Source organism: Pinus tabuliformis, chromosome 3_1, assembly GCF_031772625.1.
Source record: "Pinus tabuliformis cultivar Carrire ecotype Pingquan chromosome 3_1, CPIR1, whole genome shotgun sequence".
NCBI classification, from domain to species: Eukaryota; Viridiplantae; Streptophyta; class Pinopsida; order Pinales; family Pinaceae; genus Pinus; species Pinus tabuliformis.
The window spans coordinates 99,344,880-99,364,695 of NC_142301.1; the positions used below are offsets into that span (position 1 = coordinate 99,344,880).

A 19,816-nucleotide genomic window follows, 5' to 3' on the forward strand; every position below is an offset into this window, starting at 1 on the left:
ATATGTGATGGAAAAATATGGCACTTTCTATCAGTTGGAAGAAATTAAAAAATGCATTCTTTAAGAGGTTCGAAGGTGTCAAGGAAGAAGAGTTCTTCTCAGCGCTCACCAGACTGCAACATAAAGGAGATGTGGATGAACATACTCGAGAATGGGAAACTTTAGCTACACGAGTACTTGGATTATCATAAACTCGTCTCATTCAGTTATACATCACAGGACTTAAACCCCATCTCCAGGCCGAGCTTGAGCTTCATGACATCACTTCTATAGAATTAGCAAGACAAAAGGAAAAAGTTGCTGAAAAGAAGCACGAAAAGATGCAATGGCCAAAAATTGAAAGGGTAATTTGAGAAGAGAATTGATGTTCTTCTCCAAGAGCTGAACCTGCAAACAACAATTCTCTGCTCAAATCAAGTTAAAATATAAAACCATTTTACCTATCATATTTCAACCAAATATGTACTATTGCAAGCTCTAAAAAGCATCATTGTGCTTTGATTTCTTACACTCGCAATTTGTTACTCTTTTTATCTCTTTCCAAAAATCATACTTGCTATAATATCACTTGATGCAACTAAGTACTGATGGTAAGGCCTTTTCAGATTACCAATAACCTGTATGTGTTAATTGTCTTCCTATAAGCCTTGTACAACTAGAATCTTATCCTTCTCCTCTATTTGGCTTGATTCCACATTTATTAACCACCCATTCACGACCATCAATAATACTACCAACTCCTCCTTCTATCAATAGATGTAGAAATATAATTATTTCTACTTGGTATAGGGGTATCCTTGTTTCTGAGGTCTATCAATTTGAAAGAAGAGAGCATTGATCGTCATGAACCAAAACATATTTGAACATCCCATGCATGTCCTCTATTCTCTTCATTCCATGAATGGGAATGCTTGCCTACCATATCTAGTTACCTAAGTGCATTGAAAGTTTATATCTTGTTTGTTGGACCCAACGATGCTTTGAGTTTGACATTGTAGCCAAGAGTTGGGCACAAGTCTAACGAGAACTGGGCATATCTTTTAACCAAGAGCTCAGAGCATTAGGTGTTGTTTAACAATCGCTAATGAAGGATCAACATTGGAGTTATAAAACCAATCGACAATTTATGGGAAATTCTTTGCAATAAACTATAACATCAGACCAAATCACTAAGGGATAGGGTGTTAATCATACACTGATTCTTTTTGGGGTTTCAAATCAATTTCTTGACTTCGTTTTGTTAGAATATGTTGTTATTGAAGGCAAAGACAAAGAAGATGATGGGAGATTGTTAGAATATGTTGTCGAAGGCGGTGTTCATTGATGTCAAGTATTGATATGCTGTCACTATCAAAGGTGTTGTTGGCATATGATATGTTGTCATTGTCAAAGGTGTTGTTGGCATATGATATGTTGTCACTGTCAAAGGTGTTGTTGGCAAAAGGAGGATGTTGGACAAGTATTGACAAAGGTGTTGTCATTAGATCATTGGTGTCACAGGAAAATTGACAAGCATGTCAAAGGAGGTTACGGCAAGAGCATAGATGGTTGCAAGAAGAAGGAAGATCGACTCAAAGTCTAGTAAAGGCAAATAATTGTTAAGGTGAAAAGACTTTGTAGTCATTTCTAGAATAAAAGATCATCGTAAATGCGATTGGAACCCACTCAGATGGATAGAGAATTGAAAGAGCTTTATAGTGGTACATATATATGTATCCTCTTGGATCGTAAGTTATTGTTAGTCAAAGTACAGGTACCCTAAAAGTCAAAATTGCAAAGCTAATTTGACGATGCATTGATTTCTAGCAAGATAAGTTTGGTGTTGTTGCCAAACATGGCAAAGTTTTTTAGCGAAGCAACTAACCAATGATCTTGGAAAACATGTCTTACTGCATAGCGGCAGACAATGTTTTCTATTGGCTAGTGGTGGAGCTCCTCATAGCAACTCATCCCGATAGATGTTCCCCGGATGGTTTCAAAGTTGCACACAAGGGGAGTGCCCGGGAGGACGTCAGCGGTGGAAAACATTCTCATTGCCCAACAAAGGTCTCGTTATACAACTCATCCTAATGAATGCACCCTGGAAGGATCCAAAGTTAAGTGTAAAGGTGAGGACCAAGATGATGTAGCTCTGGGCAGAGGTGGACATTCCACGCAGTAGCGACAAAAGATTTCATTGGCGGAGTTCAACAACAGGTGGTCCCTAGAGCCATGTCACCTCGGGAGGTCTTCCCCAGAAGAAACAAAGGTGCGCACAAAAGTGAAGGCCCAAGATGACGTAGGATCGAGGAATGTGGCACGAGGAGAAGCGATTGCAATAATGAAACAAGTCAAAACCCTTTGAATATTTTTATTAAGGAAATTGGTTGAAAAACAAAGGTTTAGAAGCCCTTTCTTTGTCCATATTGGATGACACATGGCAACATTTTATTGGCCCAAGGTGATGAATGTGGCAGACATAGTCAGTATGATGACAACAAATTGACATCAACATAGGTGAAGTGGCAGTACGAATCAGGTGACACGTGACATGTGTTTTCAATGTTTTCAAGTGGTCAAAATCTGAGTGACATGTGTCACCACTCAGATGGCACCCTATGGCATTGATGATGAAAGCATGACATCATGTGTACACATCACCTTGGAAGGGCTTCCTCGAAAGGTTTCGAAAGAGAACAATGCAAGGACACCCGAGATGATTGAGCATTGGGACAAGGTGGTATATAACGTGTCTTATAGACTCACTCTGACAAGTATTTGATTGGTCCATGAGTGAGGCGTATGTCCCACCAGGACACATCATCTTTGAGGCGTCGTCCCTGAGGTAACATAAAAGAGCACACGGGATTTAAGTCCGGGCTGACTAGGTATCGAGCATATGTGGCAGTTGTCAGTAACAGTCACCCCAACTGATCGATTATTGGTTCACATTTGCAGGCGGTGACTCCCACCGAGACACATCACCTCGGTCCCTGGACCTCGAACCCTGGAAGGATTCAAGCGAGCACAACAGAGATTGCTCCGAGCTAGCGGAATTCAGGGACACGACAACTGTACAAAGCATAGCAAAGGGCCAATGAGAAAGGTACTAGGTGGACCCATGTTAAGACGTAATCGGGAGGGAGATCCTAGAGGTGTTTATGAAATTGTGTTGGGTAAATGAAACCAGGGACCCAACCTGAAGGCAAGGACGAAATTTTGTGTGGAGGATAAAATCAAAGGTGTGGAGAACTGTAGAATAAAATAAATCCCTTGGGGCCTAAAGCGCAAGGGGCCAATGAAAGGTTATGTGGCATGTTTTTTGATATAAAAAGTGCTCGAGCCTACATATCTATATATATATATATATATATATATGCACTCCCAAGCACTTCAATGTTGTTGGTCAAAGCCCTTGGCCTTTTGAGTAAACAAGTCAACAACTTGGTGTTTTTATTAAAAGCACTTTAGCTCATAGTTGGAGGCTTATGTGTGAATGGGTTGAAACATAGTTTAAATCCCTTTGGGGCTAAAAACAAAGCGATGGTGGCCCTCTTAAAAGGTTTAGAATGAAAATGGGTCGACAACTTAAAATTGGAGTTATATGCCATATTTGGTGAAAATGCACCAATTCAACAACATTAAAAATAATATAAAAGAGGCATGAATGACTTGGCAACTCAAATAGCAGAATGGACAAAATTGGAGATAGATTTGGATAATTGGCTAAATTTGGTAGTCAGCGAGATTAAGAAAAGCTCAACTAAAATCTAAAACTTACTAGAATGGAGGAAAACAACAGTTTAACTCAATTTTTCTTAGAGAGACAATAGAGCAGAGATAGAAGACTTGGAGAGCGTGTTCAAAAGGCTTAGTTGAAGCAAGAAAAAGGCAACAAATACAGGTTTATGCATGATAAAAAGCTGAAGATAAGTAAATCTCAAAGTTCCAAATAGTAATCCAAATTCCTTTATAAGCATAATCAAATTTGTGAGTTTGTTGGTGCAATGAGATGCATAATGTTAGTATGCATCAAGGGTGAATCGGAGATCAATTTCAGTGTCTGAAAGGTGTTTGAGAATCCATGGAATGAATTGGCGAATGATGTTTTAATGTATTCAACAAAGATGTTTTTATGATGAAATTAGTAATTGCTAAGGATTGATGTTGTTGGTGTGTTTAGTGTTTTGTTCAGTAATCAAAGATTGTTGAAGGTGTTTTTTATGGTGTTTGTGGTGAGTGGTTGAGGTGAGAAAGTTATTTGTTTATGAAAGAAAGTGGCCTATTGATTTGAGTTTGAAAATGGATGAAAGATGGATCAACATGGCTAGAAAGTGGTATTTTTCATTCCAGGGGCAATAATCTCTTTCATTGAAAGTTGATAAACAAGTAGGGGCAGTAGTCCCTTTCGGTGAAAATTAATAAATGAGCAGGGGTAGTGGTACCTTTCAATCATAGTGGATAAATGAGCAGGGATAGAAGTTCCTTTTAGTAGTAGCTGATAAACCTATAAGTGGAAGCTTGTGGGGCAGTGATGTAATAGCAAGTTGAAGCTTGTATTTGCCAAAGAAATAAAAAGAAGATTGATGCCTTATATGTGTGTGTGTGTGTGTTGCACGTGTATGGTGGTGATTACGATGTTATCTTTTACATGATTGAGTTATGATGTTGATTACATGAGTGATTGCTAAAGTGATTGAAAAGTGTAAATTGTCAAGAGTTGTATAATTTGGTCACACTACTGATTCACCCCACCCCCCCCACCCCCCCCAATAGTGTCCTTGTTTCCATTGTTTCTAACATGTTTATCATTGCCCTAGGTTTGATTCTATGAAAATCAATGTTTAAATTAAACTCATGCCTATTCACTGGAGTTGTAATACCATATAGATTGAATCTCTAGTTGACGATCAATAGGAGTCTAGAGCTAACACCATGATTTATGTATATTATAACATGAGTGTTTCAGATTTGCATGCAACAACAAAACACCTTAATGATTTCACCCTTTGTCACATGAGATGTGATTTCCTTCTTTGTACATAGTTTAATTGATACATGATCTTCTCATTCAGTACTTGAACCTATGCAATAGGATCGCCTTCGTTCCACTTAACACTCATTGAACTCCATTCACCCTCTGATCATATACTTAGTTGTTGTAAGATTGCTAAAAAAACCCTAATTACCATTCTTTAGAGTATTCCCACAAATTTCCACAAAATTGGAATTTACAAAATTGCCAAGATTTTCAGTGTTCTACCCAATTCTCCTCTTAACAAGAATTATGACACTCTCATTATACTTTTCTCATAAAGAGACTTCTTGCATGTGCACATAATCCTTTCCGAGTTAATTTAACTTTGAATAGTCGCTAACCTTTAACAAAGGATCTAATACTCATTTGACATATTCATACTTAAATTTACAAAGTTCTAGGTTCACACAGATGCTGAAACTCTTCCATTAATATGCACAAAGACAATTCATAAACACTATATGAAACTCAATTTCATTCCATTAGATTTACATACATATTTTTGTGCCTTGATGACTTGATTTCCTTTATTTGGGCCTACCTCTCCCACCCCTTATGCTCGTAGGATTACAATGCATATATTCAATTAGATTGATATCTGAAAATAGTTTAGACCCTAAACCATTGCCCGAGATCTCTTTTAGATCTTAAAATCTCTATCTAAGATCCCTCAAATCCACAAATCCTACTAATAGCAAGATTTGGTTACATGACAAAACATTAAATCAACAACTCATTATTATCTAGGCTTTTATAGTTCTACCTGTAAATCATAGACTAATTACAATATTCACATTTTTAGGGAACCCACTTCCTTAATAAACCCTAAGACCTTCTAGGTTTAGCCAACAAAGATTAAATTGAGAGAATATGCTCTTGCATCATATTGTCAGGTTAGGGATCTAACTACCCATTTCATCCTCTTTGTCTACATCATGGATAAATTGTCGTTCTAGTCTAACCTCCTCCTCCGTTGTAGCAATTGCCTCTTGAATATCGGGGGGGATGCTTGCTTCCAAAAAATGTTGGTAGAATCTTGAGACCTCCACTGGTAGATCTGCCTCTCCCTCAACAACCTCTTCTACCCTAGCAACCTCGTGGCATAATTTGGAACGTTGAAGCAATTACCCCTTTGGTAACACACATAGAGGTGGTGATCCACATTGTAACAAGCCGCTAGAGGTGTTCACAAGCATTGACGAGTCACTACCTAGGTTGTCACCTATTAGAGAAAGTATTTGAAGGTTTGAAGGACTAGTTGTAGCGCTGAAAGAGTCCCACTATAACAATGATGCCTTTGGCCTTGATGAGCGTAAAACCAACGAGAGCAAGCTAGTGAAATGAAACTCAAGACACAATATGTTAGTTTTTACTTGTTAGGAGGTGTTGGTTGAAGGATGCCAAAGGTCATGTTTCTTGGAAATGTCAAATGAACACCCCATCCTTGCCTTGGCTCATGTAATAATTTTGGAGAATGGGATAAGAAAACAACAATGTAGCTTTGTTTGGAGGTGTTATGCAAAGCCAATTTCCCTTCGCTCATAGTCATGAATGACATGTGCCCTCACATATCGCACCATTAATCCTTACATACATCATTTTATCGATAAAGCCACCTTCTTTTTAGCTCCATTAATACACAATTTCCTTGCATCGAGAGGCTTCTAAAAAGTAGGTTCAAATATTTTCTTATCAAGGATCTCATCATTAATAAGTTCCATAGAGCACAAACGACACTCTTGCAAGTTAATCAACAATTAGTTGCCCCCTACTTTTGACTATGAAAGCTAAGATTTCATTCTTGAAACCACATCATCCATTTAGTGGTCCCAAGTGTGACCTTAATTGAGGACCTTTGAGATGCAACCCCTTAACACAAGGAACATTATCTTCCTTGCTTGTCAAGGAACATTATCTTTTTTTCTTTTCTTTTCTTTTTTAAACCATGGTGAATCGACAACTCGTCTGGGGTAATCTGGGCAACGTCCGAGATCAAACCTAACTGCTGCCACTATAACACCAAGAGTATATCCAACAACCCGCAAGCTAGATATACCAAAAACTCATAGTTCAGCGTAAGACTGAGACATCTGAGACCACTAAGAACTGGAGCCAAGATCCCAAACTCCAACTAAATGCCTATCCTTCTAGCCTTACTATGACGAGCCATGGTGTCCCTTATAAGATTTGAAACCATAGGAAAGAAATAACATCCTAGTAAGATAGATATGCCTCGTCCAATTAATATTACCTTGACACCGCTCAATCCTTGGGGCTAACGTCCATGTGACCCATTGGGGGATTCAATAATGGTGAGAACTTATAAAATTCCACTTTTGCGTGGGCAAGGGAGCCTCTCCCCTACAATTCGTCTTTCACCACAAGGTAGTCGTTGTCTTGAATTTCCATTCTAAAATAATATTTAGATAAGTTGTCAAGATGAGATAGAAATTGAATCGACTCCTGCTGTGGCGGTGGGGGATGCCGTTACAGCAATTGAGCACCGATTACCGACAGGAAGGAATGCGGGCATGAAAGCAAAACGGAAAAGGTACAGTTGTTTTTTACTTCGAATAGGTATAAATCCCACATGGGCTGGGTTGGAATGATAGTTACCCATGGAGATGTATAAAATGAATATGAAGCAACGGTATTAAACATCTTTGCGCTTGGGGCAATGACGCAGCTAGTGAGGTAAAACCGAGGCGCGTCAATTGCTGGTTGAAAACTATTTCCAAACCCCCTCATCGGCCTGGGCTACGCCTTGGCCCTTGAGAATTTTTGGAGGGCTCGCCTTTTGGCTCGGGCCCTAAAATTAAAATATTCAAATTGAGAATTTTTAGAGGGCTCGCCTTTTGGCTAGGGCCCTAAAAGGAAAAATATTCGAGGGAGTGAAGTGGGTCACATTCATTACAGTGGTATAATTGTAATGACTTTTGCTGGTGGAGCAAGTGTATTGTTCATTACATTACCTTGGCAAGTTTAATAGTCTATTGGCCTGATTTGTTCAGGCTTGGGTAAGAAAAGCTCCCGGATGACCCATTTTTATGATGTTCTCAGATATATATGTTTATGGGGGGATTGGTAATATCCTTCGTTGCTGCTGGCGGAAGTTGATCATTTATTACATTGGCACGTTTTATAGTCTATTGGTTTGATGGTATAACTTTTGTAGATGGTGGAAGGGGGTCATTCATTACAGTGGCATAATGCTAATGACTTTTGCAGGTGGAGGAAGTGGATTATTCATTTCATTACTATTGGCCTGATTTGTTCAGGCTTGGGTAAGAAAAAGCTGCCGGATGACCATTTTTATGATGGTAATGACTTTTCCAGGTGGAGGAAGTGGATCATTCATTACATGGGTAAGTTTTATAGTCTATTAATATCTCTTCGATGAAATCCTTTGCCATCTTTATTTTATCGATAAACTTTCTATCTGCTCTTGACAAGTCCCGATGTCCTTGTCCCCAAGTCTGCAGGCAGGTAAAGATTTGTATACGATCGAACTGATACACTGAAATGCAACATTTTTGTTTGATCTTATTAGGCGATTTAATAAAAATGAGATATTTATATATGTATTTTTGAGTTCGACTAGTAGGCTGAGTCAGGCTCAATGGTTGAAGAAGGATTTTTTCACCTATAAAATGTTGTCAACAACATCAAAATTGTGCCAAACCTTTATTTCAATATTGAATGAAATTCTGTCTACCTGATTTTGCCAAGCTGATTGATTGACTGAAAAATCGCTGTTTGAAATTTCAGCCTCTATACTATTTATTTTTACCTGGAAATAGGTTTATTTCTGTTAAATTTTTAAGTAAAGCTTGAGTTTTGTATGATTGAAGTTTTAGGTATCGCAAATCTTGTCTACGGGTTTTGCCTTGTCTAGATGTTCAAAAATTTTAATTGATCAGGTTCCGAACTGGACGGAATTTGATTGCTTAAATTGCCAAATCCCCGCAATGAGATTAGCTTAATTCATCTCTCCATTTCCATGAATTGACAATCGGTGCTGCTCTCAGCGTCTCCCATCCGGTTACTCTTATCAGATCTTTTCATCCTAGTTACAGTCTCGCTGGCACAGAACAGAATCAGTGAATGCATTGATTTAGTAACGGGAAATTTAGTGATTCACGAATATTAGCCCGCAGGGCAATTTGCTGTACGTTTTTGTTGTTAATCTCCAGGACTTAAAACATCTACGCCTCTGCAAAGCGGGCGGAAACAAAGTTTCGCTCAGTGCAGCGTAATTTGTCGGCACAACCTGTCCCGCTAGTGTTGGGCAATGACATGCAAACATGTTCGATTGCTTTCTGACGAAGGAATTTGCAGAAACAGAGCATCCTGTATGTGTCACGAAACCTTGCTTACAGGTTTTGCTCTCTTTGAAACGGACCAAGATGCTCAAAATGTCAATCAGATTTTCATATCGACCAAATTTTGACTTGTTGGATGCTAGATTCTTGCAAGAAAGGGAAGATTACTACCAAATGAGCCTAATCTGTCCCTCAATTTCCATGGGATGACAGCCGGTGCTCTTAGTGTCAAATTCCGTTACCCTTGCAGGTGAATCCTTTCATCTTAGTTACAGTGTCTTGCTGGCACGAAACGAGTCAATGCACTTATTTACTAATGGGGAAATTTAGTGATTCGTGAATAGCAGCCTGCAGGGCCATTTACTATACGTTTTTGTTGTTAATCTCCAGGACTTCAAGCATTTGCAAGGGCGTAGACAACGGTTAGCTCAGTGCAGATTAACTTGTCTGCACAAGCCGTCCCGCTAAAATTAGCCAACGAAACACAAACATGTTTAATCGCTTTTTAGGGAGGAATTTGCAGAAACGAAGCATCCTGAAGGTGGTTGGTTTTAAAATTGGAATGATGTCTTTTAAAAAATTAAAATTTCGATTCAAAGATGTTCAAAATTAGTTGAAAGTGGAATTTCAGAATCAAATTTGGAACATTTATTAAATCTTCTGTCGTCTCTTTCTCCAATCATTCAGATGATACTTTAATTTCCGCTCCCATTTCCACCTACAGCTTAATTTTAGTTGCAAACTCAATCCTTTCCTTCTGCTGCAAAATTTCTCAAACATTTCTAACTGAATTTCACTGATTTCAGCACCTTCTGCTATGAAGTTTCAGAGAAACAACTCATTCCACTCCAGTGTGAATTGAATGATTGGATTTTATATTTACTGCAACAACCATTTTACACTGCAGTAGCATAGATCCATCATAGCCACCACTTACATAGTACAAGCATATCCACATAGATCCTCTTTTGGTTTTCAATGACAAGTCATAGTTTTATTTATAAATAACACAATAACATTGTCAAATGTTGTTTCTTTTTGCCACATAAACTCTGTCGCATATTATAATGTATAACTGTCTTTGATATATGAACAACTAAAATTTTCATCCATGATGACATTATATTATTCCCTTGAATTCCTTTTTTCTTGAACTATATTTCCTTTTAACTCCATAAAAAAATGTCAGTTATTATTCTTTATTTGTTTTATTCACCATCTATGAGATATATTAAAAAATAATAAAAAATTGTGTTATATGAGAAAAATTATAGTCAAGGATCATGTAAATATTCAGAATTTTGTACACAATGATTTTTGAATACTTTTCAAACCCTTTTGTCAAGTTCTAACGTTGATTTCGATAAACCTTCTAGTATCTTATTTTTGTTCCTTTAGACATGTTAAAAAAACTGTGTGAAGGCTGATTCTAAACATGACATAAAAAAAAGAAAGGTCGGAGAGAAATTCTTACGATTCACTCGGGTTGCATTCACTAAATAACAAGAAGTGAATTCTTAAGTGTTAATCTATTTTTTCGATTCAACATCAAGTTTGAGCGCTACTAATTTATTGAAGTTAATTGATGCTTGGCCAACTCTAGCTTTGAAAGATATACTATGGAACATACAAAAATGAAGGTTCCCATATGCCTCACTCTTGGGAGGGGTTCTTTGAGAAGCACCATATGGAATTTTTTATTAATTACTTCTTTTGTTGGCTATCTTATGTTGTGTGTGTGTGTTTTTAAATTAGCATATTTAAGCTTTGGACAACACATTTTAGAGGTAAAGTATTTATATCTTCAAACAATTTTGAGTTCCTAGCCAACCATACTCCCCAAGCCAATGTCAAAAGGAAAGCTCTATATCTTTTGGTCTCCCTGTTAATGTACCAAGTTCTGAGAGCCTACACTACAGTGTTCTAGTCCAAAGCATTTTTCAATCTTGTCATTCGTCCTACCTCATTCCAAACTCACATTGTAAATTGGCAAAGGTTGAATTAGATGTGAGTTTATTTCTTCCTCTTTTTTGCAAAGACAACACCATCTAGGTCCCACGACATTCCTCTTCTATGCCATATCCCAAGTTAAAGCTTTGGTGTTAAAGAGTAGCGACATGAATATTTTGTTAGACACTTAAATTTCCAAACTTGTGTCCACCATTAGACCTAGAGATTCTTTCTCCCCTCAGTAGCTAAAGCTTTACATCCAATGCTTGGCATGTAGTCCCCAGTTGGATTTAATGATCACGTAATTTTATCCTTATCATCCCTTACTCTTACGTAATAGGCTCTTAAGTTTTCACTATATCTATGCCAAGTAATTGCATACTCTTCCCTAAGACCAACCTCCCTCCAAGATAACCAACATTGCTGACATGTTGTTTTCCTATTCCATTTATCAATTTGCTTGAGTGTATAGAAACCCCCATCTCTTAGATCATGAATCAATTGTGGATGTAACCTATGGAAGCCCTTACTCTTGATCCATGGATCTATCAAATTTGGACTTGTCTCATTTTCTTACATGTCACACCAATCAATTCCCAACCAAAAGGTATGTACTTGTCCTTAAGGGCCTTAGCCCACAACCTAGAACCGTGAATTAGTCACCATGTATTCTTTGCAGCTAGCGCCTTAGAGAAAAATAAGATATTCTTTAATCCCCATCTTCCTTGAGCCTTTGGTATTTTCTACTTTATTTCAAGAAACTAAAAATTCCTTTTTTCCTAGCTCTCCTTACCAATTAAACCTACAAAATAAACACCTGATTTTCCAATACTCCTTTGCGTATCCATGCTAGTGATATCTAGTGAACTAGAAAGGTTTCTACTACCACTTTCACCAAAACTAGTTTCCCCAACTTTGGATAGCCACTGATAAGTATTTAGTTTTTTTCTCCACCTTTGCTATCAACCGTTGGTTGTCCACCCTTTTATACACAATAGATTTTAGTTAAAATCCTAAATATTTGAAGTCAACATCTAATTCAACCACATTGAAGGGAAGCAATGGGTTGATAAAGGTTTTGTCCCTCTTAGAGATACCTAGAAGGTTATGGTTGGTTTTCTTGTGTTTATCTTCATGTCTATAGCCTTATAGAAAAGGTTAATGTTTTCTTTGAGCTTCTCAACCATTCTTCTAGAGTCTTTGTATAAAATAAGGTTCACACCATTATCCATTTGATACTTCCATTCTTGTTGGCCCTTTAGCGATTTGCCTAAAATTTCTGCAACTAGAAATGAAAGGAGGGGGGATAATGGGCACCCCTATCTCAGTCCTCTTTTTGGCTTGAAAGGAGATGCTACTAAGGATAGAAAAACATATCAACTTGATGCAATTCATTACTTGAGCATTGAAACAAGGAAAAAACCCAAATAACTAAGGATTAGCCTTGTCAATTGGGGTTATCCTCCCCACCCAGGTTCAATTCCTGCAAGGGACATGACAGTTGTCGATAATATTCATATTCCTCATATGAAATATACATCGTTTTACCTGTGAAAAAGAATAAGGATTATCCTTATAGATCCATCCCGCCCTGTTATATGTGATCTATTATTGTGTGATTGTGAATCTACACAATTCACCAACATGGGTTCTTAATGTTGAATAAAATACTATGTCCTTGATATATTCATGATCTACTTCAACCAACACTCTAAGTAGCAATACCTCCCCACTAATTCCAATTCTAGGACACAAATACCTTGCTTTAAGAGTAAAAATCAATATGAAAACTCAATGAGCAATCATGTCTTTTGTTCTCTATTGCTAATGATGTTTGCCTTGAGACAAAACCCATAGTCTTCACACCATCTTAGAATATGAGTAACTCTATTCAAAATTAAATTAAAAAAATCCTTTCTTTTCTAATAAGAATGTGAGTATAGCCCAACACTAAAATTAATATATGTGAATTCCTTCAACAATACATGAAAGAATGAGACAAAATCTAGCAAACAAAATGCCAAACAAGTTGAAATTTTATGTAGCCACCATTTGAACCATGATAGAGAGAAAGAGTACATCAATCAAGCTGTGTGTGGCCGTACAACTTACATGGAGTCTTCTTGAAATTGAGGACATGATCGTATAATCCCATACAACCCTATACTCTACAATTGAATGGTCATACAACTTGTGGGGAAGAGAAAATGCCTAAGGAAGAAATAGACTCAAATAAGAAGAATTGCAACATTGAGGATGAAAGAATACACTTGGCAAGAAGAAATTGACTTAGAGAGAGTGTAGGTCTTAACCTTATACAATTTTGTTGGAAACATGTTCTTAATAAAATAGAGAAGATGCAATGACAAACACACACATTAACACAAAGATTTTACCTTGGAAACCCAAAATTGAGAAAACTAGAAATATTTTTCAATATATTCTTCTTTCCAATATTACAATACAATATATATATATCTTGTAGCATCCATAAACCAATAATCTATTTATCTTGGATTAGAAGACAACCATGGGTTAAACCACTGCGAGCCATAAAACCACTAAATGTGAAACCATGAGTTGAAACAACCAAAAACATATGAAAAAAACCACCCTTTTTAGGAGGAATTTCCCTTGAACCTCCACGCAAGGGGGAAAAGCCTCCGTTGCGGCACCTAATGCAATTTCCAAGACGTGGAGGTAGTCATGTAAAGAATATAACACATACTCAACATTCCATCGCTTGTTTTTCTTTAGACATGAATTCATAGGAGTACATTATCAACAAGCCATACGATCATATCCAATGTTTCTCTACACCAAGAGAACTTCTTAGTGCTCATAGATTTTGTTAATGAATTTGCAACATTCTTCAAAGTGTCCACCTTCACCCATATCTCTCACAAAGTGACATTGAACATCAATATGCTTTGTCATAGAATGATACACAAGGTTTTTCATTAGGAGTATTGTACTCTGAATGCCACAATCTATTCTTAGGATTCACTATACCAACCGAATACCTAAACACAATCTTTGCAACCATACCACTTCCTTGCTTGCATGAGTGGTTTCCATGTATTCAACTTATGTAGTCGAGAGTGCCACTATAGACTGTCTTTAACTCATCCAATTAATTGCTCCTCCAAGTAGGTTAAACACACCCACTTATAGTTCTTCTCTGATCCAAATGTGCAACCCATTTTGTATCAACAAAGCCATGTATGTCCAACACTCTATCCAACCTTGGTCTTCCTTGGTAGCACAATCCATAACTAGTAGTGCCACAGATATATGAAAACCCTCTTTATTATTATTATCCAAAGCTGTAATGCTCCTTCCATGGTTTTTGTCACATACGTGTTTAACACTCTCGTTGCATGTGCAATGTCCAATCTAGTATAGACCATTGCATACATCAAACTTCCAATTGCATTGACATATGGAACACGAGATATGTCCTCTTCCTCTTCCTATGTCTTTGGACACTATTCTGTAGATAAATTTACGCCTTTGGGAATAGGGACCTTTATTGGTTTACATTTTGCATATTAAGTCTTTGCAAAATTATTCAACATATTTCCTCTTATTTAACTAAAATTTCCTATTTGCACGATCTCTTTTAATTTCCATGTCCAAATTGAATTTTCAACACCAAGATCCTCCATATCAAATTTAAAGGATAACTGAGTTTTCACTTCCTTGATGATTTCCCGGCCATTTCCAATCGACAACATATCATCTACATATAATACCAAATAAATAAGATGATCACCAACTAATTTGAAATACACACCGTGATTCACTTTGCTCCTTGTAAAGCCAAGTCCTAATATATAAGTATCAATTTTTTGATACCACGTCCTTGGTGACTACTTTAACCCATATGGGGACATTTTTAGCTTGCATACCAGCGCTTTCATCTCCTTCACTACAAATCCTCCTAGTTGCTTCATATAGATTTCTTCTTCTAGATCCCCATGTAGGAATGTTGTTTGCACATGCATTTGTTCTACTTGAAAATAAAAAGAAACAACAACAAATACAAGGAATCTAATAGAAGTTAACTTGGCAACAGGAGAAAAAATCTCACCAATGTCAATTCCCTCTACCTAGGAATAACCTCTCCCACTAATTGAGCTTTGTATTTTTCCACTTTTCCTTTTGTATTCACTTTTTCGTAAATACCCATTTGTTGCTAATGGGATTTTTTCAGTGAGCAACTCCACTAGGTCCTGAGCCTCATTTTGTCTAAGGTTGCCATTTCTTCAACCATGGCCATTTTCCAGAGTTTGTCATCGTCTAAATCCACCACCTCACTAATAATTCTAGGATCATCATCAATAGTAAACAAAGCAATTTTTTTTGGGATTCACACTTATACTGAGGGTGGCAGGTGAGTGGATGGGTGGGGGCAAAGGGGGGTGTGAATCAATATATATATATATATATATATATATATATATATATATATATATATATATATATATATATATATATATATATATATATTAACTCATTTAAACATTCAGGAATAATGACCAAACAATCTCATATATGTAACACAAGATATAAATGAAAACTATAACAAAGCTTTGTAGGCACCAACTTACAGATACAAAATTTATAGGAACCAACCTACTATTACAAAATTTGTAGGCACCAACTTATAGGAGACACTAATTCCCCCGTTGCAAGATTTGTAGGCACCAATCTATAGGAGACACAAATCCCCTATGTTGTAAGATTTGTAGTCACTAACTTATAGGTGACACCAATCCCCTTTGTTGTAAGATTTGTAGGCGCTAACATACATGAGACACCAATCCCATCTCCTGTAAGATTTGTACACCAACCTATAAGAGACACCAATCCCCTTTGCTACAATATTTGTAGGCACCAACCTACAAGAGTCATCGATCCCCTTTTCTACTAGATTTGTAGGAACCAACATATAGGAGACACCAATCCCCACTACTGCAAATAGTCTTAGATACCAACTTACTTCACCAAGTCTGCTTCCTACTTTTGCCTTCTCTAGGTCTGTTAGTTTCTTCTTCCTTTGCCACGTCTGTTGCTCTTGCCTTCACTAGTAGGTCTTCTTACTGCTTCTTCCTTCAATAGGTTTGCTTGTTTCTTCTTCCTTCATCATGTTTGCTTCTCCAAAAACTTCTTGTTTTTTCGGGCCTCTTTTTAAGAAAAAACTTGTACAACATGCCATGCATCCAATTTTGCAAATCTAACTCTAAAATTTTTACTTGAGGCACTTCTGTATATTTCCTTGGATCTCTGAAATTTTCACAATCTGAAAGTCCAAGAAAATAAGTTATAGCAAAAATGTGAGACTAATCTATTTGAAGTTGATTTTAGGACTATTCAACAACCCTAACTTCCATAGTACATATCTACGAAATTATATGTGAACCAAAGTCTAAATTTCTATCACAGATACCTAAATATATCATCTTTGTCTCCTCAAGATTTCATAATTTGAAACATCTTAGAAACAAGTTATAGCGAAAATGGAAAGCTGACTTGTTTCAAGTAGATTTTAGGAGTATTCAGGAACCCTAACTTCCTCAAAGATGTCTCTGAAACTACAATGACCTAAAATAAGATATTTCTACCACAAGTAAATGAAGATCTCCCCTCTACTCCTCCAAATTTCACAATCTGAAACATCTTGTAAGAAAAACTAATGCGAAAATTCCAAGCTAACCTGCTTGAAGCATATTTTAGAAGCATTTAGGAACCCTAAATTCCCTATAGCATATCTCCAAATTATAGTGAACCAACATTTGGAATTTCTATCACAGGTACAAGAAAATATCCCTTCTATCTCCTCCAACTTTCATGGTCTGAAACATCCCAGAAGAAAAGTTATAGCAAAAATTCCAATATGACCCGTTCACTCCACAAATCCATGAGTATTCCCCAACTTTTGTTGCACACTTCAGAATCTTCTTGCTTGGATGGTCTTCAAATGCACTAATATGTCCTTTATTTATAGTGTTCTATGTTCACTTATGGGGTCGACTTGTAAAATTGGCTCATTGACTTGTTCTTTTTTGTTGGGCCAACGTAACATAATCTTTCATATCTTCCCATTGCTCAAGAGTTATAAGGAGTTCCTATATTGCTAGAAAGGTCTCAAAATAATATTTTAAACCATATACATTATGCTCCAATTTGAGCTAGATATTTAGAGTAAAAATGCCTTCAAAACAGGGTATCCAAACTAGGCATGAAGAAAAACCTATGTATCCAAACAATATTTCCAACAACCTTCATCTTGCAATCTTTATCTTGGACATCTGGCTATCCCCATGTCTTTGACATCAATGACAAAAATATTTCTAACAATATTCCCCTAAATTTGACATTCTTGGTCTCCTCCTAATTTTTACATCAACGACAATACAATATTCAACAATATCCCCTTTTTAAATTCATGGTAACCAAATACATTTATGCACTGCTACTGTAGAACTCCCCCTGTCTACAATCTCTCCCCCTTTGACATCAATTGCAAAGGGATACTCCCCCTATATGCAACTTCTCACCTTGTTGGAAACTTTCCCCCCTTTGACATCAATGGAAAAGGGACACTCCCCTATATGCAACTTCTAACCTTGTTGGAAACTTTCCCCCCTTTGACATCAATGGCAAAGGGTCACTCCCCTTGAGCTTGTGCTTTCCTTTATTGATGATTTGAGAGAAACATCACTTCCATACAACGATTTTTTGTTTTAAGTTCATTGAGGACATATAAATTACCTAAGGTCCTAGTTGCTTTTGCCACCAATCTTCCTTAGCCTATTTTTGTTATTTCCCATCCTTTAGAATGAAATGTGAGATCATATCCTTAGCCACATATTTGAATTACACTTAGAAGATTGTGTTTTAGACCTCAACATATAGGACATTTTGAGTTTTAGTCTTTCCATGATCAAGACTCACTGTGCCCTTTCCAACTATCCTTGCTCATGCACCATCTCAAAAGGTAACACTGCCTCTTTTTTCTTCTTTCATAGTAAGAAACTTACTCTAATCTCTTGTTATATGTTTTGAATATCTTCTATCAATGAAACATTTGTTTGCTTTGCTTTGAGCATATAGCACAAGTCCACATTATTCCTATTTTTCTTGCTTCTTTTTCCATACCTTTGCGCATTGTTCTCTATGCCTTGTAATATTTTCTTCTTTGCATTGCTTAGGGAATCTTATTGTGCTATTTGTATAGTCACATGCCAGTGTGCCCATAGTTATTACACTTTCAACCTTCAATATGATGCAATAGGAGTGCAAATGAGTTGTATCTTCTAACACCACCTTCATTAAGCCTTTAGTTTTGTTGCTCATAAAAGCATTCTTTGAGGTCATATACAATCCTTTGTTTCTATTTCTCTGATCCGGGTTCTTTCAGCTACTGGAATTATCCAAGATCTTTTACTTCCGTGATGTTGTTAGAATTGCATTTAAAAGAGCATAAAAGAACACATATGCATGCTTAAGTAAGAGGAAACATGACAACGATCAACAAGTCAAAACATGAGACATTTGATAATGGAGTTCATCCAGTGTGGACTACGTCTTCGAGCCCGTGTCAAGGTGGTGTTGGATGCTTCATATAATGCTGGAAATGATGATGATGTACATGGAAGACTCTTTGTCATAGCAAGGACATATACCCTCAAACAAGAGTGGCTTGTCTCTCCACAAGACATTCTGCTTATAGGAATTCTCACTCAAGAAGGCTTCCTCTCAGCATGAAAACTTAACATGATCTCACAAAATGTGGCAATGAATATCCCTTCAACATGACTACACATGGATCTCAACAACAATACATAGCATGAAAAGCTAAATACATCTCACATAATGTGGCAAAAGCGATCCCACAACATAACATCAAGCAGGGATCTCAAAACATAATACATCATCTCAACAATTATGAAGGAAAACATGACATGACTTATTCATGTACCTTCACCTCTGAAGTTGACTGAAAAATGGAAGGCTCAACTGCAAAAACTGACCGCACCACTGAATTTTTGTTGTCAAGAAGTGTAAAATTGACTATCCATTTGTTGAATTCTTGCACCGTCAAAATCTTGGCCTATAGGAATCTTTTAAATTCCCCATGATTCTCCAAATATTCTGTTCTCTGGGCTGACTGGAGATTTGCAACTCAGATCATAAATCTGATCTTGGCATCATGATCCTTGCGAGATTCTAAGTCTTGTGAGTGTAAACTTGGCTACATTCTAACTCGGTCTATTTTCAGCCTCTAAGGAATCTTGAAGATTCCCTCAAGATTCTTTAAAGATTCTGCTCTGTTGGGAATATGCAAATCTGCTGCTTAGATGGTGATTCCGATTTCACCATCGTGTTCGCTACGAAGTTCTGGTTGAAATGACTATAAACTTCATATCATTTTGACAAAATGAAAATTTACCTCCCCATGGAATCTTTCGGGCATCAAGGAATATTCTCTGTAAAAGATTCCCTGTCTCGGAATGCGTGC

The 19,816-nt window shown here is 37.0% G+C and overlaps 1 long non-coding RNA gene and 1 other non-coding gene across 3 annotated transcripts; both read left to right on the plus strand.

Annotated features, from left to right (window-relative positions):
• Positions 1-7,609: 7,609 nt before the first annotated feature.
• Positions 7,610-9,878, plus strand: LOC149185960 (uncharacterized). Of its 2 annotated transcripts, XR_016256096.1 has the most exons (4): positions 7,610-8,382; positions 9,211-9,369; positions 9,483-9,589; positions 9,730-9,878. It is a non-coding gene; the product is annotated as an uncharacterized LOC149185960 (long non-coding RNA). The 2 variants fall into 2 exon arrangements; XR_016256097.1 differs by lacking the exons at positions 9,211-9,369; positions 9,483-9,589; positions 9,730-9,878 and adding an exon at positions 8,938-9,204.
• LOC149185961 (U4 spliceosomal RNA) lies at positions 7,677-7,825 on the plus strand. Its single transcript, XR_016256606.1, has one exon. It is a non-coding gene; the product is annotated as a U4 spliceosomal RNA (small nuclear RNA).
• Positions 9,879-19,816: the final 9,938 nt, after the last annotated feature.